This window comes from Gossypium hirsutum, chromosome A02, assembly GCF_007990345.1.
Source record: "Gossypium hirsutum isolate 1008001.06 chromosome A02, Gossypium_hirsutum_v2.1, whole genome shotgun sequence".
Lineage (NCBI taxonomy): Eukaryota > Viridiplantae > Streptophyta > Magnoliopsida > Malvales > Malvaceae > Gossypium > Gossypium hirsutum.
In genome coordinates, this window is record NC_053425.1 from 43,060,165 (window position 1) to 43,078,592 (window position 18,428).

Consider the following 18,428-nt stretch of genomic DNA (forward strand, 5'->3'; position numbering starts at 1 on the left):
TATCATGTAGGTAAATATGCTTAGCTCTCGATATAATATATATATCCGGGTTAAATCTCGCAGGCTTCGTGCTGGTAATACATATCCGGGTTAAATCCCGCAGGCTTCATGCTGGTAATATATATATCCGGGTTAAATCCCGCAGGCTTCGTGCTGGTAATATATATATATCTGGGTAAAATCCCGTAGGCTTAGTGTTGGTACTATATCCGGACTTAGAGTTCTGCAGGCTTTGAGCTAGTAACTGGATTCGGGTTTTGAAACCTAGCAGGCTTAACGCCGATGATTTGAATGAGATTACAAACTCAAATGTTCAAAGTAAACTATTATCGAATATGTATGATACATGGTAATGACCAGGTACGTTTTATATACCGTTATGTGAATTGATAGCAAAGTGAATCATTAGTATTAAACAATGATATAATTATGTGAATGATTAATATACCTATGAAATAGAGAAATGACCTATTCGATCGATGTCTGTCATTGTATGAAAATATGTGAATTAAATTAGTTGTATGAGCCATATAGTAAAGTGAGGCATGTGCTAAAAATTTTCTTTATGTATTATATTCGGCCAATAGTCTTTATGTGTGGTATACTTGTGCATATTTGGCCAAATGATTGTAATTAGAATATGAATTTGGTAATATTCATTGTTCGATTTAAATGATATGTTTCAAATTGTTGAAATGCTTAAAACTTACTAAGCCTCGAAAGCTTACTCTGTTTCTTATCTCTCTGTTTTATAGATTGTTGATTTTGGCCACCGACTCGGGGATCGTCAGCAATTCATCGTACTATCGATCTTGTTGGTACAGTTATATTTTGGTCTCGATATGGCATGTATAGTTTGGACTGTTGACAAAATACGTTTTGTAATTGTAAATATCTTGGCAGTATGAAAATGGCATTTTATAACTTATAAATTTTTTATGTATTCAGTTTGATTTCTGCTTTTGTTGTATAATTATGTGATTGAAATTAAAGGTTTAGCTCGGTAATACCTCATAGCCTAAACCGGCGATCGGACTCGGGCTAGGGGTGTTACATTTTATTGGTATCAAAGCTACGGTTTAGTCTATTCTAGGACTAACGTAGAGTGTTTGAGTCTAGCTATACATGCCATATAGTATTAATACGATAGTATGATGAATTCTGACAGTTGAAAATGTGTTTTCATATAGTAATGGATCCCGATCCCAATCGAGCGGTAGCCGATGATGTTGAGAGTGTAGCGCCTGCTCCCGCGCATGGGACAGTGCCGATGGACTCTCAACCTATTGCAAGCAACCAGAACGACGAGGCTAGACAGGCTTTTTATAGTGTGATGAATGATTGGTTCAATCAATACATTCGAACTAGTACGGCTGTTCCACAACCCCCACTCCTGAATAATACGCCTCCTGCACCTACAATACCTCCGGTAATTGATCAGACAAGGTTAAATAAGCCTCCAGTTGACAGAATCAGAAAGCACGGGGCTACTGAATTTAAAGCTACAGATAGTGATGATGCCGAGCAAGCTAAATTTTGGTTGCATAACACTATTCGGGTACTTGATGAACTATCTTGCACACCCGATGAATGCCTAAAATGTGCAATATCCTTGCTACGTGATTCTGCTTACTATTGGTGGAACACATTGGTTTCTGTTGTACCCAGAGAACGGGTGACGTGGGAGTTCTTCCAAACCGAATTCCGAAAAAAATATATCAGTTAGAGGTTCATTGATCAGAAACGAAAAGAATTTCTTGAGCTTAAACAAGATTCCATGTCAGTTACTGATTATGAACGGAAGTTTGTCAGACTTAGTAGATATGCTCGGGAATGTGTATCGTCTGAGGCTATTATGTGTAAATGTTTTGAAGATGGGTTGAATGAAGATATAAAGAGTTTGTTGGCATTCTTGAAATATGAGAGTTCGTAGTACTTGTCGAGCGAGCTTGCAAAGATGAAGAACTTAATAAAGAAAAAAAGAAAGCTGATGTTGAAGCTAGGGAATTTCGTAAAGGAAGGTCTTTTCAGCAATCATCGAAGAAATTTCGAGATGATTCAGGTCGATCAAAGAATATTTCAGGTTTTTCCAGACGAGACCACGATCGACCCCCTGTGAGTACACGAGCCACTTCAGTTGCCAGTGTTGGAAATGATCGTCAGGATAGGACAGAGTGCAAGTATTGTGGTAAATGGCATTCGGGGAGTTGTAGATTTCATGACCGATCCTGTTATAAATGTGGATCAGCCGACCACTTTATTAAGGACTGCCCGAGATTGTCTGAACAGAATATGAATCAGAGTGGGAAACCGAGTACTACAGCACGAGGTAGACCACCTAGGAATACGAGAAATGTTAGTGGCGGCCAGAGAGGGTCTAGAGATGCTACAACCAGATCTGAGGCTCGTGCTCCTGCGAGAACGTATGCTATACGCGCACGCGAGGATGCTTCTTCGCCTGATGTTATTACCGGTACTTTCACTCTCTTTGATATTGATGTGATTGCTTTGATTGACCTTGGTTCTACTCATTCATATGTATGTGAGACTTTAGCATCCAGTAAGACTCTACCTGTTGAGTCTACTGAGTTCGTAATTCGAGTGTCAAATCCCTTGGGTCGATATGTGTTAGTTGACAAAGTGTGCAGGAAATGTCCCCTGATAATCCAAGATTCCTGTTTTCCAGCCGATTTGATGCTTTTACCATATAATGAATTTGATGTTATTCTCGATATGGATTGGTTAACCGTTCATGATGCAGTTGTGAATTGCAAAAGAAAGACTATTGATTTGAGATGTGCAAATGATGAGATAATCCGAGTTGAGTCTACTGATATGAATGGGTTACCAACAGTTATATCCTCGATGTTGGCTCAGAAATATGTCAAAAAGGGGTGTGAGACGTATCTTGCATACGTACTTGATAGTAAAGAATAAAAAAAGAAGCTTGAATCAGTATCAGTGGTTTGTGAGTATCCAGATGTTTTTCCTGAGGAATTGCCAGGGTTACCGCCTGTTCGAGAGGTAGAGTTTGGCATTGAACTTGTACCTGGGACTACAGCAATTTCGATAGCTCCGTATCGTATGGCACCAACCGAATTGAAGGAATTGAAAGCTCAGTTGCAAGAGTTGACGGATAAAGGTTTCGCTCGACCGAGTTTCTCACCTTGGGGTGCACCAGTATTGTTTGTGAAAAAGAAAGACGAAACTATGAGAATGTGCATCGACTACCGTCAATTAAATAAAGTGACAATCAAGAACAAATATCCGTTACCGCGTATCGATGATTTGTTTGATCAGCTGAAAGGAGCCTCAGTGTTTTCAAAGATAGATTTGAGATCGGGTTATTATCAGTTGTGAGTTCGAGACTCAGATGTGCCTAAAACTGCTTTCAGAATGAGATACGGTCACTACGAGTTCTTAGTGATGCCGTTTGGGCTCACTAATGCCCCTGCAGTATTTATGGATTTGATGAATCGAATCTTCAGACAGTATTTGGACCGGTTTGTAGTTGTGTTTATAGACGACATTTTGATCTATTTGCGAGATGAAACCGATCATGCCGAGCACCTGAGATTAGTGTTGCAAATTTTACGTGATAAGCAGTTATATGCTAAATTCAGTAAATGTGAGTTCTGGTTGAGAGAAGTCAGCTTTTTGGGGCATGTGGTATCCGCATCGGGTATTCGTGTTGATCCGAGTAAAATATCAAGCATACTTGATTGGAAGCCTCCTAGAAATGTTACTGAAGTTTGGAGCTTTTTGGGACTTGCCGGTTACTACAGACGGTTTGTAAAAGGTTTCTCGATGATAGCCACAACAATAACGAAGCTACTTCAGAAAGATATTAAGTTCGAATGGTCAGAAAAGTGCCAGAAAATTTCGACCAACTGAAAACACTTTTGACGGAAGCCCCAGTGTTAGTGCAGCCCGAATCCGGTAAAGAGTTTGTTATTTATAGTGATGCATCCTTACATGGGCTAGGTTGTGTATTGATGCAAGAGGGTCGAGTTGTAGCTTACGCATCGAGGCAATTGAAGCCACATGAGAAAAATTATTCGACTCATGATCTCGAATTAGCTGCCATAGTATTTGCTTTGAAAATATGGCGACATTACTTGTTCGGAGAAAGATGTCATATATATTCGGATCATAAAAGCCTCAAATATTTAATGACTCAAAAAGATTTGAATCTGCGACAAAGACGTTGGCTTGAATTGTTGAAAGATTATGATCTTGTTATTGATTACCACCCTGGAAAGGCTAACGTGGTTGCCGATGCTTTGAGTCGCAAGTCACTGTTTGCTTTGCGAGCGATGAATGTTCACTTGTCTGTTTCATCCGATAATGTGTTAGTAGTAGAATCAAAAGCCAAACCGTTATTGATTCATCAAATATGTGAAACTCAGAAAGTTGATGATGAATTGGTGGCTAAAGCTGAATGTGTTTCGAATGTTGATTCAGAGTTTCAAATTGGCGACAACGATTGTTTGAGGTTTAGAAGTCGATTGTGTGTTCCAAGAAATTCAGAACTTATTTCGATGATTTTGAACAAAGCTCATAATAGTCGAATGTTGATCCATCCTGGTAGCACAAAAATGTACAACGATCTGAAACGTCAGTTTTGGTGGCCTGGTATGAAATGAGACATTTCTGACTTTGTTTCGAAGTGTTTGGTGTGTCAAAAAGTGAAAGCGGAACATCAAGTGCCTTCGGGATTACTTCAGCCGATCATGATACTCGAATGGAAATGGGATCGAATTACGATGGATTTTGTATCTGGGTTACCATTGTCGTCAAGCAAGAAAGATGCGATCTGGGTTGTTGTTGATAGACTGACAAAGTCGACTCATTTTATTCCTGTACGTACGGATTAATCACTAGACAAACTAGCTGAATTTTACGTTTCTCAGATCGTAAGGTTACATGGGGTACTTATTTCTATTGTGTCGGATAGAGATCCAAGATTTACATCGCGATTTTGGAAGAAATTGCAAGAATCTTTGGGTACCAAGTTGCATTTTAGCACTGCTTTTCATCCCCGGATTGATGGTCAATCTGAGCGGGTAATTCAGATACTCGAGGATATGTTAAGATGCTGCATCCTTGAGTTTTGTGGTTCATGGGAACGATATTTGCCTTTGATTGAATTCGCTTACAGCAATAGTTTTCAATCAAGCATTAAGATGGCACCTTACGATGCTTTGTACGGTCGTAAATGCCGTACACCGTTATTTTGGACCGAGCTTAGTGAAAGTAAAATTTTAGGGGTTGATTTGATTAAAGATGCCGAGTAGAAAGTAAAAGTAATCTGTGAAAGTCTAAAAGCAGCTTCAGATCGTCAGAAGTCGTATGCGAATTTAAAACGAAAAGACATTGAATATCAGGTCGGAGACAAAGTGTTTCTTAAAGTTTCACCTTGGAAAAAAATGCTTAGATTTGGTTGTAAAGGCAAATTGAGTCTGAGGTTCATCGGGCCATATGAAATATCCGAACGAATTGGGCCAATCGCATACCAATTAATTTTGCCCCCTAAACTTGAAAGGATTCACAACGTTTTTCATGTCTCGATGCTTCGACGTTATAGATCCGATCCATCGCACATAATTAATCCATCATAAGTTGAAATTCAATCTGATTTGAGTTATGAAGAAAAACCGATTCGTATCCTAGCTCGCGAGGTGAAAGAGTTGCGAACCAAAAAGGTTCCATTAGTAAAGGTATTATGGCTCAAGCACGGGATCGAAGAAGCTACTTGGGAACCCGAGAACTCTATAAAAGAACGATATCCTAACTTATTCACTGGTAAGATTTTCGGGGATGAAATTTTTTTTTGTGGGGGAGAGTTGTGACAACCCTAATTTGACCCTAGTCGAAAAGTGGTTTCGGGACCACAAAACCAAGTCTTAAAAATAATTAACCGTCATATTCTATGTTTATTATATGTGAATATGCATGTGTGAAAGTTTTATACTTTAATTTTGTCATTTGTAAGTGAAATTTATTAGTTGGGACTTATGTGAGACAATTGTGAAATGTGATAGGCAAATGTAAAAGTGGCCAATTAATGCATGTTGTTAAAAAAGTGGACTTGCATGTCTAATTAGCCATTTAGAGATAGTGGCCGGCCATGATAATGATTAACTCATATAATATGCATTTTCTTTTAATTTGTTTATTAACATTTTAGTATACAAAATGAATTAATGAATAAAGAAATAAGTGAAATTTTGGGTGAAGAAAACAAAGCTTTATCTTTGTCTTCTTGGCCGAATTGAAAGGAAGAAATGGGGCAAAAACATTCAGTCGCTTGAAGCTTGAAGAAGGTTAGTAAATTATGTTAGTTTTTGAAATTTTAAGCTTAGTTTAAGTTAATTAACTAGTTTCATATTTAGCCCATTTGAAAACTTTGAAATTTGGATGTTGGTTTGAGCTTTCAGTTGTGGTTGTCAAGGGAGGAGATGAGATTTTGTTTGTCTTGAACAATTGTTTGGTATATAAGTGTTAAATGTGAGCAAATGCCATTTGGGTGATTGAAATAAATAATTAGAGGTTTAATTATCAAAAGGTTCGGCTATGCATATGATTTTTAAGGTATATTTTTGAATAATATAAGTAATGTTATGCATAGGTTTCAGATTGATATTATCTTTATAAGTATAATTAATTCATTTTGATAATAAAGTATGAGGTGATAGGTAAATTTTTTATGGTGGCTTAGGTTTAATGACATTCGGCTATGGATTATAAGTGTTAGCTAATTCGGCATAAGAGTATAAGTGTTCATTTCTTTGTATTTGAAATCTTAAAAAAATAGGTTGTGTTTAATTATAGTGATGAAGGATAAATCTTTAAGTTTGGTTAAATTAGGCATTTGGCATTTCTTATGACATTAGATATAAGTGTATAAAAAGGTTAAGTTTAAGTAGTTGGTGCGTTAAAATGTTGGTGATTTGGGTGCTACCTATGGTTGATTTAGGTACGGTCTTTGCATGAGTAAAAATATACTTATGGAAATGGTTATTATATTTTACTAAAGTATCACTATATGCATTTATATTAAGGAATATTCAGCTATGTTATATATATATGGAAATGGATAATATGTAAGAGTAGTTTCGGTTTGTGAAATATGTGGTATGTGTATGGTAAATTGTATAACTATGACGCATTGAAGTTACCCTATATGATCGAGTACATAATTAGATTACTAGTAGTATATATATATGTAATTTTTTTATTAATGGTAACTTGGCATGTGGATTGGGTATATGTTAGTCAATATATGCATTGGAGGTGATGTGTTAAAATAATTAGGTATACAGTTTGGTTTCATTATTGAGTATAAGGGTTAAGTGCTTTAAATTACCTTTGATGTTTGAAATGATTAAACAAATTTATTGGTTTAAATTAAGCTCAAGAGCAAAGAGGAGCTAGATCCGATAAGGGAAAGGAGAAAGTAGTCGAATAGCCTATTCATAACTATTCAAAAATATCCAAGATAAGTTTTGAGTAATTACAATTATTAGATAATTGATATAATGAAATAAGTATGATAAATAGATTGAGTATATGGCATATAACAGAATGGATAGTAGAAGTTAAGCTGAGACAAAGAGAAGGCTATGTGTTCTTGCGTATAAGCGTTGAATCTATGTTATATTGAAAGTATGTTTTAGTTGTGTGCTCATACTCGAATAAAGAAAGTGAAGTACAAATGTGATATGTTATATGAGCCGAATTATCATGTAGGTAAATATGCTTAGCTCTCGATATAATATATATCCGGGTTAAATCTTGCAGGCTTCGTGCTGGTAATATATATCTGGGTTAAATCCCGCAGGCTTCATGCTGGTAATATATATATCCGGGTTAAATCCCGCAGGCTTCGTGCTGGTAATATATATATCTGGGTAAAATCCCGTAGGCTTAGTGTTGGTACTATATCCGGACTTAGAGTTCTGCAGGCTGTGAGCTAGTAACTGGATTCGGGTTTTGAAACCTAGCAGGCTTAACGCTGATGATTTGAATGAGATTACAAACTCAAATGTTCAAAGTAAACTATTATCGAATATGTATGATACATGGTAATGACCAGTTACGTTTTATATACCGTTATGTGAATTGATTGCAAAGTGAGTCATTACTATTAAACAACGATATAATTATGTGAATGATTAATATATCTATGAAATAGAGAAACGACCTATTCGATCGATGTCATTGTATGAAAATATGTGAATTAAATTAGTTGTATGAGCCATATAGTAAAGTGAGGCATGTGCTAAAAATTTTCTTTATGTATTATATTTGGCCAATAGTCTTTATGTATGGTATACTTGTGCATATTTGGCCAAATGATTGTAATTAGAATATGAATTTGGTAATATTAATTGTTCGATTTAAATGATATGCTTTAAATTGTTGAAATGCTTAAAACTTACTAAGCCTCGAAAGCTTACTCTGTTTATTATCTCTCTGTTTTATAGATTGTTGATTTTGGCCACCGACTCGGGGATCGTCAGCAGTTCATCGTACTATCGATCTTGTTGGTACAACTATATTTTGGTCTCGATATGGCATGTATAGTTTGGATTGTTGACAAAATACGTTTTGTAATCGTAAATATCTTGGCCGTATGAAAATGGCATTTTATAACTTATAAATCTGTATGTATTCAGTTTGATTTATACTTTTGTTGTATAATTATGTGATTGAAATTAAAGGTTTAGCTCAGTAATACCTCATAGCCTAAACCGGCGATCGGACTCGGGCTAGGGGTGTTACATGTTGTGGTCAATTGGGACTCTAAAGCATTGCTTGAGAATTCAGCTAGGGGAAATTAGGGAGCAATTTCGGCTTTAGTGGTGCTCTCCTGACATTTCTACTTCGGGTTTTCTATACTTTCTATTTTGGAGTAGCCGATTTGGTACCATCCAAGTATTTTTTCTTGTGGGTTCTACTCTTCTTCTATCCCTATTGATCGATTATTTTAGGTCTCCTACTCTCTTCATAAGTCAATTCTCTTTCCTTGCTCAATATGGGTATTAGCCGAATTCACCTTCGCTCCTTCCTCTCTGTTCTTTTCAGCTTTCTTTCCCTTGTAGCCGATTCTCTTTCTGCTCTCACCCTTATTTCTTGTTTTTTTTATCCTTTACCGAATACTTCTTATCTTCTCTGCTCTCCTCTTATAACCTTTTCACCCTTTGGTACTGTGACAGTGGCAGCATAACTCTTTTTCCCTACCTCTGCTTTTGGCTTTTGCAACTGATTGTTGGGCAATCGGTAGGTGCTTGTCTCCCTCTCTATTATTTTCTTTTCGTGGTGTAGTAATCTCTCTTATACCTTCTTACTGCCATTTATGGCTAAGAGTGTGTGGGTACTAAACCTTGCCTCTATCTTTTGGATTCTCACTTCGGGAATAGGAACGACTGTTTTATTTCCACAACCGATTTCACATTTTCGGTAAGTGATTCAATTGGTTCAATCTATATGTGATCGATATCGATATAGGTTAATGGAGTTCAGTTGTATGCAGTTCATTCAAGGAGTGGTATTCAACCTTTGTCAACAGTTCATTCAGGGTTAATATCACTCTTGCAAGTAAGGCAAGTGTTGGTGTAGTAATTTTGATAAAAGTAGAAAGGGGATGTTAATCCTATTGCTTTGACTAATGGAGTAGTTTTGGTGGAGTGTAGGCTTTGGACTCGAGGGCTATTTGCGCAACTTCGTTTAAGGTGTGTAATCACACTGCCTCAATCGTTAATCGACAAAAGCAGAAAAGTCGAAACTACGACATTTGAGGCCTCACAAGTGTGCAATTGCTCGTGTGGTAAACTATGCCCACAAATTAGGGGCGATAGACTATAGAGGCCACCACGAGCATTCTCATGCACTTGGGCTGTTCTAGGCCTCGATGGGGTGAAATGGGCCATGTGGGCCCAATGGGCTTGTGGGTCCTACATGGATATAATCTGCGGTAAGTGAAATAATGAACTGGGCTATGGTGTTTGCATAGCTGGGACTGAAATTGGGCTAAATGGGTCACACGAGCGTGTGAGCCCACTTGGGCCCGAGTAATGGGCCTTGGGCCCATTTACACTGTTTAGACCATCTAGGTTACCTGAGTCGCTCGAGGTGACGGTAGACCTTCTATGTGGTCGCAATCTGTTCTGGGACCCTAAAATTAGTAAAATGACCAAAATACCCCTAAAAGAAAAAATGACTGTTTTGCCCCTTGAGGGTAAATGACTGATTTGTCTGTGATTTGTATGACTGATTTTGGGCATGACATTCTGCGTACATGACATATTGCTTGGGATTGGGATATTGTTATGGAGGAAGAAACCGTATTGGTGGTTGTGCCTCATATTCTGATATTAGCAGCTTTGCTGCAACTCTAATTAGTGTCGCAACCGGTGCTAACACTATAAGTGTAGGGATGGCGTGGGTGATTTATTCCCCACAGGTAGTGCAGGGTCAGGCGGAGGCAAGTGCAGGGTTGGATGGGTTATCATGCATTATTCATATGGGTTTGAAACTAAAATGGGCTAGGCCCAACTGATATTGATTCTGAGATGGGCTAGGCCCAATTGATACTGTGATGGGTTGAGACTCAAATGTTAATGAATCGGGCTTTGGCCCACATATATTCTGAATTGTACAGTTTTGTTACTGAATTGGGCTCAAGCCCAGATTGGTTCTAAATTCTATTTTTGACTGACAGTTTGGATGTTAGGGATTACACACTGAGTTTTCATAAACTCACCCCATTTTTAACTGTGCAGGTAATCCCCAGCGTTAGGAGGATCGATGCTGCGAGGGACTCGGATATGGCCATACAGCTACTTTTGTTATCTACTACATTCATTTTCTTCTCAGTACTTTAATTTTGGTTTGGTTTGTAATAAGGCCTCTCTGGTTTTTATTTTAAACTTTGGGATTTTATTTACCGTATTTGATATTTGTTAGAAGTAGATCGCAGTTTTCCAAAACAATAACTGCTTTCAAAACACTACGTTTTCGCAACTTCACCTTTAAACATCACGTTGTCGTAAATCGACTATTTTAAAATTAGCTTCCGCAACCTAAAAAGAATTTTGGGAATAATATTAATAAGTTTTCAATGTACTGCATTTTAAATAAGAAGGGTTTTTAATGAAAACATGGTTTTCGAAAAGCACTTCAATGTGACATGTCAGATTCGGGTATAACGTCTAGGCCGGGTTTGAGGTGTTACAGGAGCATACTAACTTCAATTCAATTTCAACACCAGGGTACACACAGCCATGTAACATGACCGTGTATCACACACAGCTGAGACACACGCCCGTATCTCTGCCTCTGTGGACAAAAATAGACCATTTGCAAGACCAATTTGCCACCTCAATTTCAATGTACCTACACAAGGCAAAATGTACCATTTTTATACACAAAGGGTAGCCAAATCAATCCCAATTCATGTACAATTCATACCATTATAAATTCATCCATTCCAAACTCAAATCACTACCATTTACTTAGCCAAATGCACATCAATATTAACATCATTTACAAGCCAAATCTCATGGCTATAATCACAACCAAAATACCACATCTAGCCTATACATGCCATATACCATAATTGTATAATTCAAAAGTACCAACTTATATACTTGATAGTGCAATGATGTTCCCTCTGACTCCCGGATCCGAGCTAGCCTTGATTCACTATAAAACATAGAAAAATAACACGAAGTAAGCTTCATAGCTTAGTAAGCTCGTATGAGATAAACTTAATGGGATCACAGATACATAGTCAATATGTAACATTCATTAACTATCAAACCTTTCAAGTACTCATTCACAAAACTATATACTCTCATCATCATTTCTTTCATTCAAATCTAAAATGCTTGATTCACATACTTGTACAATCTTGTACCAATCTCATATACGTTCTCGTCTTTCATTTACCCGTTGAACCATTCGGAATAGAAATCGGATACTCAAGGGTCTCACATAATAAGTACCTATACCATGGCCCAAAGCCAAATCAAGGTATCTTATTCAAAATACTGATACCATGGCCCAAAGCCAAATTAGCTGATATGCATGGCCCGAAGCCAAATCAATTTATCTCGCACCCCAAATGCTAAATCATGGCCCGAAGCCAAGTCAAGGTATCCCTAATGACATGTCACTCGCATCCTAAAGTATTCCTAAGGTTCAACCGAGATTTTAATCATCGAATCATCATCGAATCATTTTCGAACTTGTCTGTAATCACAAAACCACAATTAGTACTATATCAAAGCACATAAAATACTTTTAAAATGAAATTATAACATACGAACTTACCTTGTATTCGAAATTGATAGATTGGGTTGACTACTCGATAACCTTGCTTTTCCCCTGATCTAAATCTGAATTCTTTCTTTCGTGATATATATGAATTTAGAATTAACTTTATTAATCAACCATTCTTTCAATTTAGTCCAAAACATACATTTAGGCCTATTTGCACATTAGCCCCTAAACATTCACATTTAATCAATTTAGTCTCTATTTCACAAATACACAAAATTCACAAAATTTAACAAAACCCATGCTTGGCCGAATTATATATAGGTCCCTAGTAGCCCAAAACTTTCATTTATTTCACATTTCAACCACACAATTTGCACATTTCACAATTTAATCCCTATTATGCATTTTCATCAAAAATCACTTTACAAAACATGAAAATCTATCATCAAGCTTTCATATTTCAACATTAAACATCAAATAACACATAGATTCAATAATCGCAACTTTCAAAATCTTTAACAGTTTCAAAATCTAAGGTACGGGCTAGCTAGATTGAGCTACAACGATTACAAAAATATAAAAATCATCAAAAACGAGCTAAAATTGTACCTTAATCAAGCTAGGAGTGTGCCAAAAATTAAAAGCTTCAAACTCTTTCTTTTTCCTTTGATATTTAGTGATGGCAAGAGAAAATGAAAGCTTTTTCTTTTGTTAACATATTTTATCTTAATTATTAATCAATTTACTATATTACCCTTTTAATTAATAAACAAAAATCACTTAAACATTGCCCATAATTGTCCACCCATTATTATAATGGTCTAATTACAACATAAGGACCTTTAATTTAATAAATCATAGTAATTAAACACCTTTAACAAATAGAACATGCATTTTACATTTTACGCGATTTAGCCCTTTTTACCGAATTAAGCATTCAAACAATAAAATTTCTTTAGGAAACTTTCACACATACATACTGTCATGCTGTAAACACATAAAATAATATTAAAATAATTTTTTGACATCAGATTTGTGGTTTCAAAATCACTGTTCTAATTTAGATAAAACTGGGCTGTTACATTCAGTATTGGTGTTTCTATGGCACGAGTCATTCTTCCGATAGATGCTTCATTAATTGGATCGTTATTATCCTTGATTTCTTCATCTCCTCGGGGTACACTTCCTTTTTACTGACACAATGACATGACCAATGATGGGAAAACCAAAATGTCGGTCTGCTTGGCGGCACATTCAGCAATTTCTCGATAAAGTATTACACCGACATCAATTCTTCTACCCTTGATAATGGAATGTATCAGACACATTCCGTCAAGGTTAACAGCGGTGCTATGGGTAGATGGAAATAACCTACAGTTAACAAAGTGAAACCAAATTTTGCTGTACAGCATTAGGAAATGGTGGTGCATCGTAAAATTCTTTGAATGCAACCCTGCCGACAGTGCTCCTTCAATATACAAGTCCTGTACCAGCAAGTTCTTTTTTTGTCTGTCACTTTCGCAAAGAAATTGGAGTGTTCGTTGACATCGACTGTAATGTTGTACAGGTCATTGATTGTTTTGGCGTCTCATGGAATGAGACCTTCACGAACAGAAATAAACTCTAATTATTGGTCATAGAGGTTGGCATAGAACTAACGTACCAGGGAAGGGGAATAGCTTCCAAGGTGTGTGCAGAAATTTCCCCATTTCAGTTTAGAAATGGTTCGGTGAATTTTTTTTCCCAACTCCTATTGTTGAGATAGGGAAATGCCTTGTCCGGGGTGAAAATTTGGCCGCAATATGTTGTCTTGAAATCATTCCCTTGCCACTTTATTCAAAAAGATTACTGGTAGTGGTGGACATATGTTCTTTAGTAGATTTGCTAGCTTTTTTGGTTGAACCTCTTGTTCTTGCCATCTTTTGTGGAGGGAAGATGATTTTAAGTGAAAAAGGTAAGTTCTTGAGAAGAATAAAAATGGTTGCTTGAGAAGAATAAAAGGTAAGTTCTTGAGAAGAAAAAGGAGGATGTAGAGTCGTGATGTTTTGTGGAGAGATACAATGCTATCGGGAAGAGTTGTATCCAATAAGAATTGTGTCTGCTCAAACAGATCAATCGGCTGGGTGGATTTTGATCCAACAGTGGAGTTTGAATTTCCCTTAATTATGATTAATGGTAACACAATGGTACAAAATGTGTTGATAACCAAATCTTGTTGTAACACCCCGAATTTGGGCCTAGAAGTATTGGGCCTTAAGTGGGGGTCCGTAAGGAAGTTGTATATAGGTATTTAATTGTGCAATGAAATGAAACAATTAAATGTTTGCTTTAGTGGTTAATGGCTTTGAGAAGTGTTGGAGAAATCTTGGGTTCAAACTTGGGCTTTAGCAAAAATTTTGGTATTAAGTAAAAAAAACCTGGATGCTTGGATGAGGACCTTTTAAATTATTGTTTTAAATAAATGACACAAGGAGCAATGTGGTCTAGTGGAAGTAGCGTAATTAAGGTTGTATGGGAGCCTGTGTTCAAGCCTTGGCTCTTGCAATTTATTCTGTTTTTTTAAGGGAACCTAGACTTTGGCCTTTAGACCTTATAATTAATTGGGGATAAAATATGACACAAAAAGAGCTTGTGGTGAAGTGGCAAGGTGGCGTCATAGAGTTGGCAAGGAGGTCCAAGGTTCGAAACTCATGGCAATCAAAGAGCATTTATTTTGCTAACAGGGGGCGACAAGAGTTGGTGTTGAATTTAAACTCTGATGTTGGAAGGATCCCACATCGGGAAGCTAACATAAGAGTGGATGCGAAGCTGGCTTTGAATAGAGAGAACCATGAGGAGAGTAAAGGTACCTTTCTTGGTTGATCCCTTTCACTGTATGGCGTGCTCGTTTGGGTTGGGCGTCGGCTAAGAGTGCTCAGAGCGTGGATTAACTCCAGTCTCCTATCAGGTGTGTATTTCTCACTATTCTAGCTGTAGGATGGCTACTTCGGGCCATGTGGGCCCAATGGGCCTACGAGCCCAATTGGATAAGTTTGTTTGATTGTGTAGTAAATATTGGACTAGGCTAGGTGAATCTCATATTTGGGCTAAAAGGGTCACACAAGCGTGTGGGCCCATTTGGGCCGAGAATAGGCTTTAGGCCCATTCGTATTATTATCCCTATTTAGAATACTTTAGTTTACCAAATTACTAAAATGTCCTCAATTTGTAAAATTACCAAAGTACCCTCGATTTACAGAATTACCGTTTTACCCTTGATTTACAGAATTACCGTTTTACCCTCAAATTATAGAATTACCATTTTACCCTTAATTTACAAAATTACCATTTTACCCTCGATTTATAGAATTACCGTTTTACCCTTGATTTACAAAATTACTAAAATACCCTTAGTTTACAAAATTACCAAAATACCCCTAGTTTCTAAAATTACCAAAATACCACTGGTTTGTGAAATTACCGAAATACCCTCAATTTGTAAAATTACCAAACTACCCCTGATTTACAAAATTACAAAAATACCCTTGACTTTCTAAAAATTATAGAAATACCATTGGTTTACAAAATTACTGAAATACCCTTGGTTTGTAGATTTACCAAAACACCCTTGTAGGATGAAATGATTAAAATACCCCTAATAGGTAAAAATACGTAAAGCCCCTGTAGGGTAAAGTGACCGTAATACCCCTGTATGGTAAAATGACGAATATGCCCTTATGTTCCGTATGACTGATGTGCTTAGGATTTACATATATTGATATTGGATTAGTTAAGTTTGAGTGATAGGTGGTGGTTATCGTAGGTGATTGATTTTGGAAACATTTCAACTTCAACCCATAACAGGTGTGTAATAACCCTCACTGTAGCTTAGATTAATATTCGTCGAAAAGCCGAAATGCTAAAATTTCGGCATTTCAGGAACTTATGATTTTACCTTTGCTTAAAGATGCGATAGATATGATATGATCGGTGTTTGGATTGATGGAGCAGGTAAGAGCGCAATTTTGTGCACGATGGTAAGTTGGGCCTCAATGGGCTGGAATCGGGCCCAATGGGCTTTCAGGCCCATTTGGGTAAAACTGATAGAAAATGGAATCTGGAAAAGTTGCATGTTAACACGGTTAGTACTGTTGTAAAATTTGGATTAAGCAAGCTTAGTGGGCTAAATTAGCATTCGTAGGGCCCATTAGGGGTTTTGGGCCCAAAAGCCCAAATTTGATAAAGTGGGTTAAAGATCATTGTTTAAACACTCGAAAATATTGATAATTGTTAATGAACATGGAAAACCCTGATATTTGGTAAAATTACAAAATTATCCTTATAATATGAAAAATGACTGTTTTGCCCTTGTGGGCAAGTGATTGACTTGGACTGTGTGGTTGATGGATTTGATTGTGAATATATGTTGGTGATATGAATGACTTGACTGTGATTGTTTGATTCAAATATGGGCATGACATTTTGCATACATGACATGTTGCATGGGTTGGGTTTTATAAATGGAGAAAGTGCTAAAAGGGCTATGCCCCAATTTACCAAAAAGGGCTTTGCCCCAGTTTATCAAAATGGGCTTTGCCCCAGTTATTAAAAGAGGCTAGGCCTCCAGTCATATGATAAAGCAGCTATGCTGCCAGTGGAGAGTTTGGTTGGGTGGGTTAGGTTATTCCCCACATAGTGTGTTGGTTGGTACGGGTGGAGAGTAGCGGATGGTGGATTGAGTAGTCTCCCCAAATGGGCTTGCATACATTCATTGATATTACATGTGATATTGAAATAGGCCTATGGGCCATACCGCTTACAGTAAAGGCTTCGGCCAATGATATGATTTATGAAAAGGCTTCGGCCCAGTAATATGATTTATGAAAAGGCTTCGGCCCAGTATATGTTGAGACTGAATTAGGGCTTAGGCCCATACTGCTACTGTTTAAGGGCTAAGGCCCAGATTGTACTGTTACTGAATAGGGCTTTGGCCAAGATTGTACTGACACTGTGTTATTCACTGTTTGTTTGTTGTTGGGGATTACACACTGAGTTTTCGTAAACTCACCCCGTTTCTAACTGTGCAGGTAATCCCTAAGCTTAGATGGTTTGGAGCTGCAAGGGACTCAGAGATGACCACACTACTGTTTCTATTTCTTTTAATTGCAATAAGTAACCGGTTTATTTTTTTATAAGTTTTATCTTAATTAATATTATTATTTGGTTTTGGGTTGTAATAAGGCCATTTTAATTATTTTTCTAGGATTATTTTATTTTATACCCTATATTTTACTGATAACAATCCAAAATGGGTTAGACTTAGGGCGCGTTTCCAAAATGATAATTGTTTTCAAAATAACAAAACGTCACGAATATGCAATGTATCAAAGATATCTACTCAAAGAAATTTCGACTCGTTATAACCTAGTGTGGCAATGGTTGTGGGCATGTCTAGGATTGGATCCAATCGAAGAGCTTGGTACTTAAACAACCTTCATGGCTCACCTCCTCTGTTACGGATTCCTACCTGGTGCCCAGCTTCCATTCACTTGGTTACGCTTGACAAAAGTTGGTTTTAAAGCACTAAAACGAAACGTGCATTTTTAACTTCAATGTGGCACGTCAGATTCGGCCGTAACATCTGGGCTGGGTTTGAGGTGTTACACTTGTTGTGTCGATATTGGTACCTTATTATTCTACAAAAAGGAAAGAAAGCAAGCTTTACAAAATAGGAATAAAATAAGATGAAATCTCGGAGTAATAAATTAAAATTTTAAAATGTTTGGACCAAATTAATGGTCTTTGCCTTCTCTTGATTTTTATTTCCAAGATAGTGTGTCAATCTCTGTCCATTGACTTTCAACTGGTGTCCATCACGTAAATCTAGAACTGTGATCACACCATGAGGAAATACGTCGACAACTTTGAACAGTCTAAAGCAACGTGAACACAATTTACCTAGGTGCAATTTAAGTCAAGAATTGTATAATAAAACCTGTTACCCCGCGATAAGTTGTCACTGCAAAATAATCTTATCATGCAAAATAACCTGTTACCCTCCTCAATAAAGTCTTGTATGTTGTCCGTAAAGCCCATAGAGCGTCATCCAATCGGGAGGACCAATCTTTCCTCGAAGGGTTCTTAACCTTCTTGAGAATGTT